This window comes from Bubalus kerabau, chromosome 2, assembly GCF_029407905.1.
Source record: "Bubalus kerabau isolate K-KA32 ecotype Philippines breed swamp buffalo chromosome 2, PCC_UOA_SB_1v2, whole genome shotgun sequence".
Lineage (NCBI taxonomy): Eukaryota > Metazoa > Chordata > Mammalia > Artiodactyla > Bovidae > Bubalus > Bubalus kerabau.
The window spans coordinates 171,634,028-171,651,558 of NC_073625.1; the positions used below are offsets into that span (position 1 = coordinate 171,634,028).

General features: G+C 41.4%; 1 protein-coding gene across 1 annotated transcript in view; it reads left to right on the forward strand.

Moving 5' to 3' along the window:
• Positions 1–17,531, forward strand: part of SLC9A9 (solute carrier family 9 member A9) — a 647,485-nt gene that overhangs the window by 338,997 nt on the left and 290,957 nt on the right. The window lies entirely within an intron of this gene.

Sequence of the window (17,531 nt, forward strand, 5' to 3'; positions counted from 1 at the left end):
GGGTAGTTATATAGAGAGAAGGAAATGAAGAAGAAAGACAGGGATGTTTGGTCTTTAATTGGGTGCTTCTGCTTCCAAGTAAACTCAACTGCCAGTTGTCACACAAGCAGAATGTATCTCCCATATGCCAGGAACACATCTGTTTCAATATTTGCACATAAACACTCAAAGATTCCTTCCACCAACATTTGCCGCATAACCACTCTGTGCCGAGCACCGTGCTAAGTACTAGGACTAAAAGGGCAGATAATACACGACCCTGCCTAAAGTGGTTCATTTTCAAGTCTGTTGAGGAGGATCAAGATGTGCAATGAGCAATTAATGATCCACAGTGTGGTAAGTACTGTGATAGAAATATCTGTAAAAGTTGTTTGAGGAAAATTCAGTAGGGCCTCCTCCCATGGTTAGGATTGGGACAGTGAAGAGAAAGTTTTCAGAGATGATAAGCCTGATCTGGAGCTTGCAGTGGTGAGGGATGAGAGGGTAGTAGGAAGGATATTTGAGGCCAAGGTTGTATTAATATCATGGACAAAAGTTCTGAAACAGTTGACTGAGCACTTTAAATAGTTCTAAGTTCCTGGTAAATGGGGAAGGGCTGAAGTTATAGTGGCATATAGTGTGGTAGAGACCGCAGACACAGCCAGAGACCAGCTTATGGAAGGACTTTCATACCTTATGAAGAAGTTTAGACTTTATCCTAAAGGCAATGAGGAGTGGCTTAAACAACAGAAAGTTATTCTTACATCCCAGGTGGTGCTGGTGGTAAAGAACCCACCTTCCAATACAGGAGACATAAGAGACACGGGTTCCATCCCTGGGTTGGGAGGCTCCCTTGAAGGAGGGCATGGCAACCCACTCCAGTATTCTTGCCTGGAGAATCCCATGAACAGAGGAGCCGGGCGATCTATGGTCCATAGAGTCACAAAGAGTGAGACACGACTGAAGTGACTTAGCACACACAGCACACGGTTCTGGAGGCTAGAAGTCTGAGATGAAAGTATAGGCAGGATTAGCTGCTTCTAGAGTTTGTGAGGAAGACTCTGTTCTATTCCTCAATTTTGACCTTCTGGTGATTTTCTGACAAACTTTAGTGTTCTTTGGCTTGTAGATACATCATCCTAATCTCTGCCTTCATGTTCACATGACATTCTCCCTATGAGCATGTCTGTCTCTACATTTCCCCTTTTTATAAGGATACCAGTCAGAATAGGGACCCACCCTACTCCAGTATTACCTCATCTTGGCTTAACTAATTATATTTTTCAATGACCCTATTTCCAAAATCATCAGATTTGGAGGTACTGGGTGTTAGGAATTCAACATGTGAATTTGGGAAAACATCACTAACAGAAGTCATTGACGTATCTTAGGCAGAGTAGTTTTAGGATAATTGAAGTTCCATTTTAGAAATATCACTGTGACAGGCAAGAAGAGTGTGGATCAAGTGACACTTGTATCAGCTAGCTTTTGCTGTGTAACAAGCATCCCAGTGACATTCAACAATACACATTTGTTTATCTTGCATTTACAGGGTTCATCTCTTTTCACATGGGTTGATCTGGGTGGCTCTTCTTGTCTTAACTGGGCGGATTCACTGAGTTTGTTGGGGCTCTGTTCTAGAGTAGGCTTGGCTGGTGCACCATAGCCAGTCCTGCATGTCTGTTATTCTTCTCCTGGCAGAAGAACAAACCCCAGTGTACAGGACCATTTCAAGCCTTTACTTGCATCACATTTCCTAAACATCCTATAGACAAAGGAAATCATATAGCTGAGCCCAGGGTCAAAAGGCTGAGCAGGTCATTGGCCCACAGTGGAAAGCACTGTAAAGTTACATGACAAGGATCATAGATATAGAAAATGTATAGAATTGGACCAAATGATTGCAATCTGTCCCCAAATGCAAATGAAGGTAAAGAGGTTCCCATACTAGGTCTAATGATGCTGAGAACATCTGATATGATACTGGGGCCGTGGGAGTGCAAAAAGCCAAAAAGACATCTCAGCAAATGTATAATTGGCTGGGAATTCCCAAATAGTTTTCAAAGACTCACCTTCAAGTTCTGTAAAATGGCTATTGTTTTCGTTCTCTTTGTCATGTCCCAAGCTCAGCTGGACCTGAACCCAGCTCCCACCCACCCAGGGACTCTACAAGGTCACTCTTACCTCTCTGCTCATCAGAAGACTCAGAAGATACAATTGCAGAAATTTTAAGGACCCCCAATTTTTAAAATTGAACACAAAAATGTATACCAATACCTAGAAATGTCTAATATATAACCTTCCATCTAGGACCCTTTTAATTATGGAGACAGCTAGCATTCTCTAGAGTTTAAAGGGCAATCTCTTGAGCTGGTTTTTCCTGACCTCATATGGTTCTCTGAATATTTGTATTCTGGGAAACTGAACTCTGTTTAGGAACTTGCACTTTTAAGTCACACTATCTAGATTGCTCAGCAGAACTTCAAAGATAACTCATCTCATGGCGAGTCAGCAGCCCAGCACCTAGGGGAGACAAAGCCAAAATCAGTGCCCCCACAGCCTTCTGTTCTCCTCTCAGTGGCTTGACAAGCACTCCCTGATGGGCTGCCAGTATCCATTTTTATAGCAGTTCCCTTTAGGGAAGGAGATTTTTGAAAGTTCATTCTTCAACATCCAGATAGCTGCATCCCTCCATCTTTGTTCCCCCCATCACCTTCTTTCCTAGGTGCCTGGTTCATTGTAGGAGCTTAATGAATGCTAATTCCCTTCCCCTCCCTTCTCGTACCTTTCTCACTTCTTTTATTCTGGGAACTCTCACTTTCTATTTATTTTTTTCTCTCAATATATGCATATGTAGCATGTGTGCATATTCATACATGAATACATATGCATGCATCTACACACATATTCCCCAATCAAGTACATAGAGTCTGGGGTCACCATTTTTTAAAACATGAGATTGAGCCTTTTAATTAACATCACAGATCAGAAGTTCTTGGCCACATCTGCACCAATGTAGCAAGCAAAGTTTAAACTCCATGTGGGAAACCAATTACAAATTGTAAAGAAAAGCTGAAGCAGATATTGTAGAGGTAGCCACTGTTTCCTTTCTGAAAGGGGCAAAGGTTTAGAAGGCATTAAATGACATGGTTACAGAATACATTATCTTCCTCTGCATCTCCCTGAGTTGTGTTTATTATCAGTGGGAAAAGTGGCCCCTTTGCCTCCATCCCCAGGACTGTTTAATGGGAGTGAAGGAAGTCAATTAATGAGTCTAGGGGAAACCTCTGAAAATCAACTTTGTGTTTTAAAATCCTTAGGTAATATAATTTACAAAGGAATTTTATTCATGGACTGTGCCTATACCAGCTAATCAAACTGCTACAACTGGAGAAAAAGACTTTTGAGAATTAATATATCCTTTATAGCTTCAAGAATTAGAGTGCCTTTTTAAAAATGCAGTTTTACATTAAAATATGTTTTGTACTTGATAATGACCATCTAGATTCCGGTGAATTGCTTTTCACTGCAGTCCATGAACATGTAACATCCCTGTGTGTTTAGGCATAAAGCAGCTTAATAGAGACACTCTGGTGCTGCTGCTCACCATGAGGATTTTTCATAGCAAAGCATTTGGGGAAAGAGTATATGAACACTGGTGGCAAATCAGTTTTCCTGGACTCAGATTGGTTTGCTTATTTTAGGGTGTGCACATCTAGCCCTAAAGACAAACACATACTGACTCTTGACCTAGAAACTGAGAACCTTCAGAGATATTTGATATAGACATCGGCACATGGCACTCTGTAAGCTGAGAGATTTCACCCTGAACCATCCAGAAAACTGCATACACATCCCCTGACCCCACTCACACAAGTCTCAGCCTGCCTCTCAACTTCTTCCTCCCTCATACCCTCACCCACTAGCCAGGCCTGGGGGCTGATAATCTGGGCCAGACCCCAGGGTGTTTCCATCAGCTGTCTCTTCCTTACTTGAGGCTTACTTCCAAAACCATGTACTTCTTTTTTTTTTCTTTTTTTCTTTTTTCTTTTTTTGCAGATTAAAGGGTGTCCTTTAATTTTCCCTCCAACTTCCTATAAGGTTTTGGATTTTTTTCAAAATTTGTTTTTCAAGTATAGTTGATTTACAGTATTGTGTTAATTTCTGCTATACAGCAAAGTAATTCAGTTACACACACATATACATTCTTTTTCATATTCTTTTGCACTCTGGTTTATCACAAGTCTACCATCTCTTTTAACTAGAAATTCTCCTTCCCTTCCTGCAGTTTTCACCTAAAAATTACTCCCAAAAGATACACACGAGCATATAATATTAAGTTAAATAATTAACATGTATGATGCATCAACGGGCTTCCCAGATGGCACAGTGGTAAAGAATTTGTCTGCCAATGCAGCAGACACAGGAGACTCAGGTTTGATCCATGGGTCAGGAAGATCCCTTGGAGGAGAAAATGGCAACCCACTCCAGTATATTCTTGCCTGGAAAATCCCATGGACAGAGGAGCCTGGCAGGCTACAGTCCATGTGGTCCCAAAGAGTCTGACACAACTGAGAAACACGATGCATTAACAGATACAAAGTGAAAGTGTTAGTTGCTCAGTCCTGTCAGACACTTTGCAACCCCATGAACTGAAGCCTGCCAGGCTCCTCTGTCCATGGAATTCTCCAGGCAAGAATACTGGAGTGGATAGCCATTCCCTTCTCCAGGGGATCTTTCTGACCAAAGGATCAAAACTTAAGTCTCCTGCATTGCAAGCAGATTCTTTACCATCTGAGCCATCCAGGAAGCCCAACAGGTAAAAAAAAAAAAAAAGTACTTATTTCATTTTTACTTACTTCTTTACCTAAGAGGTGGCTCTTCATATTATCACTGAATACCTTCATTCATTCATCTAATATTTTTTAAGAGCCTATTTTGTGCCAGCCACTCTTCAAGATGCTGGGATGTAAGAGTGGATAAAAAAGAACTGCTAGTAGAGGAGCTTTAGAGTAATCAGAATAAATAAGCAGAGTTTACAGTGCATTCATGGTCAGTTAGAAGGCCAATAATAAAGCAAGAAAGGGAGGAAGGGCTGTGTGTCTGGGAAGGCGGGGTTGCTTTTAAACACTGTGGCCAAGGAAGGCCTCAAAAAGAAGATGATCCTTGAAAGAAATAAAAGAGGGAACTATGTGGATATTTGGAGCAGAGCTATCCAGAAACTGGGAACCACATACACAATGGCACCCTGGGACAGAGTGACCAATGTGGCTGAGGTAGAGTGTACCAGGTATGTAAGACAACATCAGAGCAGGTCTTAGAGAGCATGAACAAGGTGAGAAAACATCAGAGGTTTTTAAGTTCAGGCGTGGCGTGATATGACTTAAATTTTAAAAAAAAGGAAGGTGCTATGTGTTAGCTAGGAAGGCTGCAAAGTGACAACATTTGAGGGCAACTGAGAACCAAGGATAGGTTTGTTACATTTGAGATGTATCAGTTCAGCTCAGTTGCTCAGTCATGTCCGACTCTTTGTGACCCCATGAATTGCAGCACGTTAGGCCTCCCTGTCCATCACCAACTCCCAGAGTTCACCCAGACTCAGGTCCATCGAGTCGGTGATGCCATCCAGCCATCTCATGCTCTGTCATCCCCTTCTCCTCCTGCCCCCAATCCCTCCCAGCATCAGAGTCTTTTCCAATGAGTCAACTCTTCGCATGAGGTGGCCAAAGTACTAGAGTTTCAGCTTTAGCTTCATTCCTTCCAAAGAAATCCCAGGGCTGATCTCCTTCAGAATGGACTTGTTGGATCTCTTTGCAGTCCAAGGGACTCTCAAGAGTCTTCTCCAACACCACAGTTCAAAAGCATCAATTCTTCAGCGCTCAGCTTTCTTCACAGTCCAACTCTCACATCCATACATGACCACTGGAAAAACCATAGCCTTGACTAGACAGGCCTTTGTAATATTAGGCCACAAAGCAGAGATGTTGATAGTTAGTTGGAAATAAAATTCTGGAGTTCAGGAGAGAAGTCTAGGCTAGAAATGTAGAAGTCACCAGATAGAGATGATATTGAAAACATGAGGTTGGATGAGATCTCTAAGGGAGTGACAGAGGAGAAATCCAAGAACCAAGCCTTGAGGCTCTCCAGTGGTGGTAAGAAATCAGAAACCAGCAAAAGGAGACTGACGGAGTAGCCAGTGGGGAGAAGGAAAACCAAGAAAGTATGGTGTCCTGGGAGTCAAATAAAAAGAGTGGCTCAAGAAAGAGCCTAATGAGTGATGCCAGATACTGCTGAAAGGGCAAGTAAGATGAAGAGCATGAACATCATTGATATTATTGACAAGAACCATATTGGTGATATGTCAAGGTAAAAGCCTGAATGTAATGGGTTCAAGAGAGAAAGGAAAGAAATAAATTGGAAACTGTGTATAGACAAGTTTTTCAAAAAATGGGGAGCAGAGAAGTGATCGCTGAAGGGAGAAGTGAGGCCAAAAGATATATCTTTTTATTTTTAGATGGGAGAAATAACAGTATTTTTGTATGCCGATGGGAATAATACAGAGTAGAAGACCCTGTGTTAGAAGGTTCACTAAGACTTATCAGTGGCAGAGGCAAATTTTAAACTTGGATTTTTTTTTTTTTTAAGATTTATTTATTTGGCTGTGCTGGGTCTTTATTGCTGCACGCAGGCTCTCTCTACTTGCAGAGGCTGGTAGCTACTCCTCATTGAGGTGCGCTGGTTTCTCTTTGAGGTGGCTTCTGTTGTTGTGGAGCATGGGCTCTAGGGTGCGTAGTAGGGTCAGTAGTTGGGGCTCGTGGGCTTATTTGCTCTGTAGCATGTGGGATCTTCCCAGATCAGGGATCGAACCTGTGTCCCCTGCACTGGCAGGTAATTCTTAACCACTGGGCCACCAGGGAAGCCCAAACTTAGATTTTGTGACTTTGTAATTTAAATTATTTTTGCCTCTTACTAAATATTCTTTGATTAGTAGATAGGTTTAGTACCAATTTTGGGGCTTAGCATCATTTATCCAGTAACCCTTGAGTGGATGGATAGATGAATGAATGAATGAATGTTTAGCTATTTTGTTATATTTTCAGCTAATTAGTCATTTATCTTATATTTAACTATCATCATTGAAAGTCTACCAATTTCAGTACATTTTAATTTTTTTTTTTTTTACTGAAATATAGATTGGGATGGACATAGACATTTTCATTCATTTATTTTTGAAAAGTCAGATTCTTTGCCTAGCCTTTATGGACAAACAATGACATCTTCATTACAGCACATTCTTTCCAGATGCTTATTTCATTTCCACTCCCTCCAGATGATATTTCAATCACCAATTGAATGGAAAAGTAGCAATGCAAATCCAAATTTAAATTTCCAATTAAAAGAAAAATGACAATGGGAGCCAAATTAGACATGCTATGCATGACTTTGTAAGAAGATTCAAGGAAAATAACAGGAATGTGGGGAAAACAAGATGATATGGTGAAAAGAACACTTAACCAAGAGGCCAGAAAGCTAGAGTTTGTCTAGACAAGACAAACAACACAAGTTTTACCCTTGTCTCTACAACTAATGGTGGGGTCTTGGATAATTAATTTAGCACCTATGAGCTTCAGTTTTCTCATTTGTAAAGTGAATGATTGAACTCTGTGACTGAGTTTTAAGGATGATGCTCTAAACCTAATAACTCTCTGACCTGACATAGAGCATAAAATATGCATCTGATCCCCACTTCTAGACTAGGACTGGGCAGTGATCACTTGATTACAGGGTACTGCATAGAGATGAGAGGATCCATCAGTTTGTCATTGCTCTGGCCAACACGTCACCGGGTAAGTTGTCAAATCAAATCCAAGGGTGAAGCAATCAAACACCAAAGTCCCTGATTTATCCTGGGGTGAAACGTTTCACTGAAGCCTGGATAGTTCTTCCTGGAAAAATTCTCTGTTCCTACATGAGTGATTGTAATGGGTTCTTCAAAGAATGCCTGCATGCTTGGGGAAGAGAGGACAGAGTTTACATTGCTACCACTCAGTCTCAGAGTCTGACTGAAGGGCTTCTCAGCTTTCCATTTCAAGCATGGGTTGAACATGGACTAAGCACCACATGCTTCAATGACAGGCACAGTGCTAGAATCCAGGGAGACAAGGGAAATAAGACATGGTTCTCACCCTTACTAGCAGTAGTAGTAGTGTTAGTCACTCGGTTGTATACAACTCTGTGACCCCATGGACTATCCATGGGGTTCTCCAGGCAAGAACACTGGAATGGGTTGCCATTTCCTTCTCCAGGGGGATCTTCCTGACCCAGGGATCAAACCCAGGTCTGCTGCATTGCAGGCAGAATCCTTACAATCTGAGCTATAGGGAAGTCCTGGTTCTCACCCTTAGGAGTTCCTAATATAGCAGGAAGCACATGCATGCACACAAATGCACAAACAAGAATCACAGATTTTAACATAGAGGGATGGCCAACATGTCATGAGAACCAGAGGACTGAATTGCTTTCTGGAGGCAAGGTGTTCATGGAAAGCTGATTGTGGGTTAGGTGTTTTAGAGAAGGGTGTAAGGATAATTAGGATATTATCATTCAGATTTTATGGGAAATGAAACAAAAAAGAGTGTGCAAAATCATAAAACTAAGAGTGAGCTTGATAAGTCTCAGAGGCAAAGAGATGGCACACTCTGCCCCGGCTCAGGTTGCCCTAGGGAAGTAGACAGGATTGGGTTTGGCCTGCTGGTATATCTTGTGGAACAGGAAAGGAAAAGGTGTGGGAGAGAGTTCAGGATTAAAATGGAAAAGTGAGTTCAGGTGGCCATTTCAGTGTCTCACTCTGCTACATTTAGGAAAACTGTCTTCATACTTGCTTAGACTTTTTGACATAGAGATGATGATAATAATCAGATCTGTGCCTTACAAAGATAATGAAGGTAGCATCATGGAGGAAATGACATCAACCTATGACATCAATCTCCCTGTTCACCACATTTCCTTTTGATAAATACTTACATATGTAACATCTAAATTTATCTTAACCTTCTCTGGCTCTAGATATATTTTTGTCTTGCTAATCTCTTAGGATGTTGTGGTCTATGTGAAAATTTTGTGGAAATTTACCATTTGGTTTTTTCTTGAACTTACAAGTTGCTGATTAAATAAACAGATGAATGAATGAATTAAAACCATTCATATTCCAAGATTAAAAATAGGGAAAATAATATCTGTTAATTAATGGTTTATTTAATCCTGATATGATGCATTAGTTTAACTGTCATGAGTTGGATGTACAAAGCAAATGTCGAAGGTAATCTTGAGATATTGAAAGAAAGATCAAGTATAATTCCATTGCTTGTGTGAGTTTCCTACAGTGTACTTCTGCCTTATTGATTTGCATTACAGTGGTTTTTGATTATGGTTTTGTGCAATTTTGCTCCATCACTTCTAACAAAAGCAGGCACGTCCCATCCCAGTTACCTGTTTGAGGCACAGTGCAGAGAGAAAGTCGTAGGCAACAATGCCCACGTCTCCCTGGCTTCTGAGAAGTAAGATTAAAGATATCTTCATAAAGCATAGAATTGCCATTTTTAAAAAAAGCTCTAATTACATTTCTTTTGTCAAGATTTGTACCACTTTTCTTCTCCCCTTCATTCAAAGTACATTTAAAAATACCATCCTAGAAGGGTTGAATTCATAAATGATGGCAAAGTGTTTAAATTTCTCCTTAGCTAAGCTGGTGATTCTTTTCAATGAAACTCATTATATTGAATAAAGGACATTTAGTAGTTCAGCTAATAAGTGTTCTTTTAAATGCTAATGAGAGTAGAGCTCCCTCATCATGGCAAGAACACACTGTACTTTCAGTGCCCAGAAAGAATTAATATCTGTGAACCCCTAGTTAAGAAACCTTATGCCACAAACAACTTGGATAATAGTAGGGGCCAAAAATGACCATTAGACACCCTCAGTAGTAGGTGTCTCCTATGTGCCAGGTACTGGGGCCCAAGGAGAAATAAAGCCAAGTAAGACGTGAGATGCACTTTCCCTTGAAAATGTTTCATGTAAATTTTTTTCTCCGATAAAGATACAATGGTACCATGTCTTCTTGATTAAATTTTAGTTCTTTTTACTTTTTTAACTACACATCTGTGTTTGTTTATCATAGTATATAATTGCAGTAGAAAATTTTAAGTCATAAAATCCAACAAGTTCAGAGAAAGGTGGGACAATAAAAATAAACATTTAAACCCAGATATTGGAAGAAACTGAAGCTCAAAGAAGTTCAGTGACCTGAGGGGTAGAGTCAGTTCTTCAACCCAGGGGCCAATCTGAACATAGATCAATGCTCAAGGGATATGCTAAAAATACACAATGCTGCTGCTGCTGCGTCGCTTCAGTCGTGTTCGACTCTGTGCGACCCCATAGACGGCAGCCCACCAGGCTCCGCTGTCCTTGGGATTCTTTAGGCAAGAACACTGGAGTGGGTTGCCATTTCCTTCTCCAATGCATGAAAGTGAAAAGTGAAAGTGAAGTCACTCAGTTGTGTCTGACTCTTAGTGACCACATGGACTGCAGCCTACCAGGCTCCTCCATCCATGTGATTTTCCAGACAAGAGTACTGGAGTGGGTTGCCATTGCCTTCTCACAATTAGTTATCTATTGCCATGTAACAAATTACCCCAAAATTTATCAGTTAAAACAACAAGCTTGTACTATTTCATATTGTTTTTGGAGGAACAGAGTCTAGGAGCATTAGCTCAGGGTCTCACATAAGGTTGCAGACAAGCTCTTGGCCATGGCTACAGTGTACGAAGACTCAGCTGGGTGTGGAGGATCCACTTCAACATGGCTCACTCATACAGTTGGCAGAAAATGTCAGTTCTTCACCATGTGTCTTTCCCTGTGGCTCAGCTGGTAAAGAATCTGCCTGCAATGCGGGAGACCTGGGTTCAATCCCTGGATTGGGAAGATCCCCTGGAGAAGGGAAAGGCTACCCACTGCAGTATTCTGGCTTGGAGAATTCCTTGGACTGTATAGTTCCTGGAGCCACAAAGAGTCAGACACGACTGAGAGACTTTCACTTCACCATGTGTTTTCCATGGGGCTGCTAGAGAGTCCTCATTGTGTGAAAGTAAGTTTCCCTCATAGCAAGTGAAACCAGTGAGAGAGAGCAAGAAGAAAGGAGCAATGCCTTTTATTCACTAGTCTCTGAAGTCACTCACTGTCACTTCTGCCATATTCTGTTTTTAAAAAGCAAGTCACTAAGACCAGTCCACACCTAATGGGAGGGAAATAAACCCCTAAATAAGTAAATTATTTAAAATAATTTAAATTATTTATTTAAATAAATAAATAAACTCTTGAAAGGAGGAGTATCAAAAATTGTGAAAAGTTACTTTAAACCTACCATGGAACTTGATGCCATTTTGGGAAGTAATTTTTTGATAATGGTTTCAATTTCTAAAATGATTGAATATTTAGGTTTTCTACTTCTTCAGTCAACTGTACTTTCTTAGTAAACCACCTATTCTCTCCAGAGTTTCAAAAATTTTAATAACAACAATTATGGACCACACACTATTACCAGGCATTATAAGTATGTATTTCATATAAATTATTTCAATTAATATTCACCAAAAATCCATGAGGAAAATACTGCTAGTTAGATTTTGCCAGCCTTAGAGAAGGTAATAAGGTCACCCAAAAACTAGAGTTGTGCATCATAACCCATTATTATTTTTAATGTCTTTTTCATATATTTGATTATAGACATTTCCTATAGAAAATGATGTGTATGTATTTCTCCCTTTAACTTAGAAACTGCATATTATACTGATCATTTTAAGAAACAGCACTTGGATTTATTTATCTCTTTGATTACCATTTTCTCTAATTCATTGTTCTATCACTATCATTTTCTTCCTTTCCTTGGGCTTCTCCTCTTCCTCCCTGTCCCCTTTAATAGATGACAATGAACACAAGTCACCTTGTCCCTGCCAGCCAACACTCCTCCCTTTACTCTTCATTTCCTTTCTCAGCCTTAACAACGACCCAAGATGGCCTTAATATGTAGAACCAAGAATGACTTTTTTTCCCACCAAGTATTGATGCTATCACATCTATCCTAATCACCTCTTTATCTTCTGACATGTACTTTATTCCATTTTACCACTGTTGGGTTCCTCTTTCTTCAGGATTCATCAGTGTTCCAGGTAGCTAAGAGTAACTGAATATTGTTGTTATTTTCTTCCAGTTCTTCATCTTGCTCATAAAGAGCTCTATACCTGAGTCACCTGCCAGGACTGTCTATCTCTACCCCAACAGGCAACATTTTGGGGATCCATATTAATTCACCATGACATTTCTTGACAACACTGTTCCAAGTCTTCTCTGCATTTTTGTCTTATCTTCCAAAACTCTAAGAAAGTTTTGTTGTTGTTCGGTTGCCCAGTCGTATGTGACTCTTTGCAGAGTCCCCATGGACTGCAGCACACTAGGCCTCCCTGTCCCTCACCATCTCCCAAAGTTTGCCCAAGTTCATGTCCATTGCATCTGTGATGCCATCCAGGCACCTCATCCGCTGATACTCTCTTCTCTTTCTGCCCTCAGTCTTTCCCAGGATCAGGGACTTTTCCAGTGAGTCAGCTGTTTGCATCAGGTGACAGAAAGAAAGTGTATTTACCTCATTTATCATTTTCTAAAAATTTTACTACATTTGCTGCATTAAATTTTACTACATTTCCCCTCAAATAATGGTTTTATATTCTTTACCACTATGTAGAGCTTTAGGGTCTCAGAGAGGGATGGTCCTCTCCCTTTCTTTTACTCTCTCTTTTGCCTTTTGTCTCATTCTCTCTTTTCTCTCATTTCTTTCACCTTTAGAAAACAAAACAAAAAAAAATTAATGCTTGAGTATCAACACATAAAAATATATGTTATTCATGCCCTTCTATGTATAAGTCTGATTCACTGCTTAATGGAAAAAATTTATCTGAATAGGATTTAAGAGATCAGCTAGCCGTTCTGATGACATTCAAGACAGATGGTTGCTCATTATTACCTCAAAACTTCTAAGAATGGCAATGGCATAACCCCCTTGAATAGTCCATTATAGTTTTATCACCCTGCTTAATAGGTGTAGGTATGAAGGGCTTTGGTCTCATAATGGCATTTGGGGATGATAAATGGAAATTACTGTAATTTTTCTACTCACTTTAATTAAATTTTATTGATGCAGCACAGAAAATACCAAGGCTGAATATATGCACCAGAGTGTGTGTTTGTTAAAGAATACTGCCAAATTTAAGGCTGCCATTTTCTTGATGGTCTTGAAAGATGAAGCAAATGGATTTTGTAAAATGTTAAGACTCTGTGCAATTCCTTCAGAAGAGAAATTGAATTGCTTCTGGAGACATAGCTCAAAAATCCAAAGAATCTCATCAGTGGAGAAAAGATATAGAATTCCAGAGTACCTGAAAGGAAAATCTAATAAATGAGAGTAAGAGTTTGGTTTTAGCAAAGTCACTTAATGTAGTTGTTCTGGGTTACATTGAGAAAGAACTTGATTGGCATCAGCAGTGACCAATCCATTCCTGAGAGAGAAGAGAATGTCCCTTATAATGGACCCAATGAACACGCAAGTAAAAAACTATTCCCGATGTATTTTTCCAAAGGTTCCAATAAAAATTATTCTTGAAAACATATTTTTTTTCCTGATAGAAAAATAAAGGAATTCTTCAGTTGGGAAAGAATGTCTAAGGTAAGTGAATTTATACAACTCTTCTCTTCCCCAGAGATCTGTAAAAATGTGGTGTTTGGGACTCAGATTGGGGAAAAAGTGTTATTTGGGGTTTCTAGGACAATGACTTCAGACCTCAGCACTAGTCATCCTTTGACTTGCTTTTCTTTTCTAAAGATGCTGTTCTAATGATACCTTTGGAACCTACAACAGAGGAGCAAGGTGTAAGATCTCTCAACCAACTAGAAACAGATGGGGCTCTGGGTTAGGGCTAGAGTTTCAGTATTCTGAGTTCTCGGAGAAGGCAATGGCACTCCACTCCAGTACTCTTGCCTGGAAAATCCTATGGATGGAGGAGCCTGGTAGACTGCAGTCCATGGGGTCGCTAAGAGTCGGGCACAACTGAGCAACTTCACTTTCACTTTTCACTTTCATGCATTGGAGAAGGAAATGGCAACCCACTCCAGTGTTCTTGCCTGGAGAATCCCAGGGACAGGGGAGCCTGGTGGGCTGCCGTCTATGGGGTCGCACAGAGTCGGACACGACTGCAGTGAGTTAGTAGTAGTATTCTGAATTCTGACACAGCAGGTTTCTGGACTGTTACCATGAAGTTCTATGAGCAGCCCCTGGGTCTTTCCTAGGGTCACAAGGAGAACTATATCTTAATGGTTTATGTCCTTCTGTAGGTGTTCCCAAAGGTGCTGTGTAGGCTGGTGTCATAATGATTCAATTTTACGACACCATCTGTACCCAGTTCTGGCATAAGGTAATGATTTACACCACCCTCTGAGGGAAGCACCACCATTCTTCCCCTTTGTGCTGATTTATTATTTGGTTTTTGGTTTGCTTTTATGGTACCATGTTGAGGCAAGTGGTCTACAGCGGTCCTTTGCTTCATCCAGGTTTATTTGAGACAGAAGAGTTTGAGACCATCTAACCTTAGGCTTCAGTCCATGGGGTCGCGAAGAGTCGGACACGACTGAGCGACTTCCCTTTCACTTTTCACTTTCATGCATTGGAGAAGGAAATGGCAACCCACTCCAGTGTTCTTGCCTGGAGAATCCCAGGGACGGGGGAGCCTGGTGGGCTGCTGTCTATGGGGTCTCACAGAGTCGGACACAACTGAAGTGACTTAGCAGCAGCTTAGCAGCAACCTTCCAAGGAAAAGTAGTCTGATTTTAAAGGAACATTTCTGGCTTGTTTGGCCCTACTGAATGTTAATAGCTGGCTTCTTGCCAGGATTAGATACACACCCTATGGAATAAAGCAAATTTCCTTGAGGGTCTTCCTTGGGGAAAAATATACCTATTTAGAAGCTCCAGAATGTTCCCCCAGGCACGAATACAGGCATCTAGCCTAATATCTGATTTGTCCAAGGTCCAGGCAACCCAAGGGAAGGAACCTGAATTTTATCCCTAACTGGGCTTCAGGCAGGTAGTGATACGGGCTTCCCAGGAGGCTCAGCAGTAAAAAATTCACCTGCCAATGCAGGAAACATGGCTTTGGTCCCTGGGATATCCTGGAGAAGGAAATGGCAACTCACTCCAGTGTTCTTGCCTAGAGAATACCACAGACAGAGGAACTTTATGGATTAATTTCATGGGGCTGCAAAGATTCGGACACAACATAGTGACTGAGCATGCATGCATATGCAGTAATATATGTGTGAGGAGGGCTTTAATGACAGATACAGAGGGAAATAGCCAAACTGTTAAGAAGGAAATTCCTATAAATGGGAAGGCATCTATTACTGCCTGACAATCAGCATCTTTTCTTGGGACAGTGTGAGAATGGAGGTGGTCTTCCCAACATACCACCTATTGGCCTGCCTACATTTTCTGAGGACAAGAGCACTGATTGGTAAAATGGGGAGCGGAGGACACAACTTCACGATACAACTTAGCATTGTGTCCCTGCTGGGACCCTCCTCTATTCCCAGAATATTGGGTGATAAACTAGAAAGAATTTAAGCAGATGTCCAGATAACTCCAGATATTAAAAAGTAGAGACATCACTTTGCTGTCAAAGGTCCTTATAGTCAAAGCTCATGTTTTTCCAGTAGTCATATACGGATGTGAGAGTTGGACCATAAAGAAGGCTGAACGCAGAAGAATAGATGCTTTCAAATTGTGGTCCTGGGGAAAACCCTTGAAAGTCCCTTGGACAGCAAGGAGATCAAACCAGTTAATCTTAAAGGAAATCAACCCTGAATGTTCATTGGAAGGACTGATGTTGAAGCTGAAGTTTCAATACTTTGCCACCTGATATGAAGAGCCGACTCATTAGAAAAGACCCCGATGCTGGGAAAGATTGAAGGCCAGAGGAGAAGGAGGCAGCAGAGGATGAGATGGTTAGATAACATCACTGACTCAATGGGCATGAGTGTGAGCAAACTCTGGGAAATAGTGATGGACAGAGAAGCCTAGAGTTCTGCCTAGAGTTCACGGGGTCACAAAGAGTCAGACACGAGTTAGCGACTGAACAACAACAACCAGATAACTTTACTAAGGGACCATCTCTAAAAGAACTGGATACAAGAAAATGAAGTCCTCCCCTACTGGTTGAAGCAAGAGATAAATGAAAAGACCAGGAGGCAGCGGAAATGGAGTTTAAAGTGCTAGTGGCAAAAATAGCCGGTGCCCCCAGGAGTGAAGCCTTCCTAGAATCGCAGGAGGCAGGCAGCAGCAATGCAGGCCAATGGAGAGCATGCTCAGCAGCTGGGAGTAAAGTGAGAGGTTTAGCACGGGTGTGACTGAGCAGAGTGAGCATGTGGCCCACTAGAACTGAGGCATGGCAAGTTCTAGACTCTGATCATAGTTCCCACCCCTGCTCCTTCTTCCTGCAAGCTCTTAGAGCATCATTCCCAACACTGAGACTCTGTTAGAATCACTGAGGAGCTTTTACAAGTCCCTGATGCATGAGCCCTATGTCCAGGAATTCTGATTTATTTACTCTGTGGTGGGGCCTGGGCTACAGTATTTTTTAACTCTGAGTGATTTTAACTCTGGCTTCCCCGGTGGCTCAGCAGTAAAAGAATCCACGTTGCAATGCCAGAGACAGAGGAGACATGGGTTCATTCCCAGGTGGGGAAGATCCCCTGGAGGAGGGCATGGAAACCCAATCCAGTATTCTTTCCTGGAGAATCCCTGGTGGGCCACAATCCATAGGGTCACAAAGAGTAGGACACAAGTGAAGTTACTGAGCACCCATGCACTCACACAAGTGATTCTAATGATTGACCAAAGTTGAGACCCTAGAAAGACACTGGAAGGGAAGGACTGAGGTCCTGGCAGGTGGGTTTTTGATCCAGCGCACAGAAAACAGCCAGTCCCTGTGACTTCACATGGGGTGAAAACTGCACACCCTTGGGCTTGAGGCCCTGGCTCTCCAACCAGGCTGCACAGTGGAATCACCCAGGAGTTGTGTCAGGTGCTGCCCCCAGGGATTCTGATTTAATTGGCATGGGGTAGCGTGGCCCGGGTGGCAGAGCTGTTTAAAGCTCCTTGGGTGGCTTTAATGTACAGCAATGCTTGAGAACCAATGACTTGTGGGACATTAAAGGCACTCATGAAACTGCCCTTTGAGATGCCTACAAATATTCAACAGAAAAGGAAACTCTGGAAGGAATTTTACATTCCATGTGAGTAGGCAGAGACTCAGAGCTATCAAGATTTAGATGTTCATACAAATGCCTTTATATCAATATTTGCAGTCAGGATGTTTCAGGGATATTACCCAGATAAGTATTTCCACAGTTCTTAGATCTGGGAAGGCAGTCAAACCAACAAGCCGAAAAGAACAA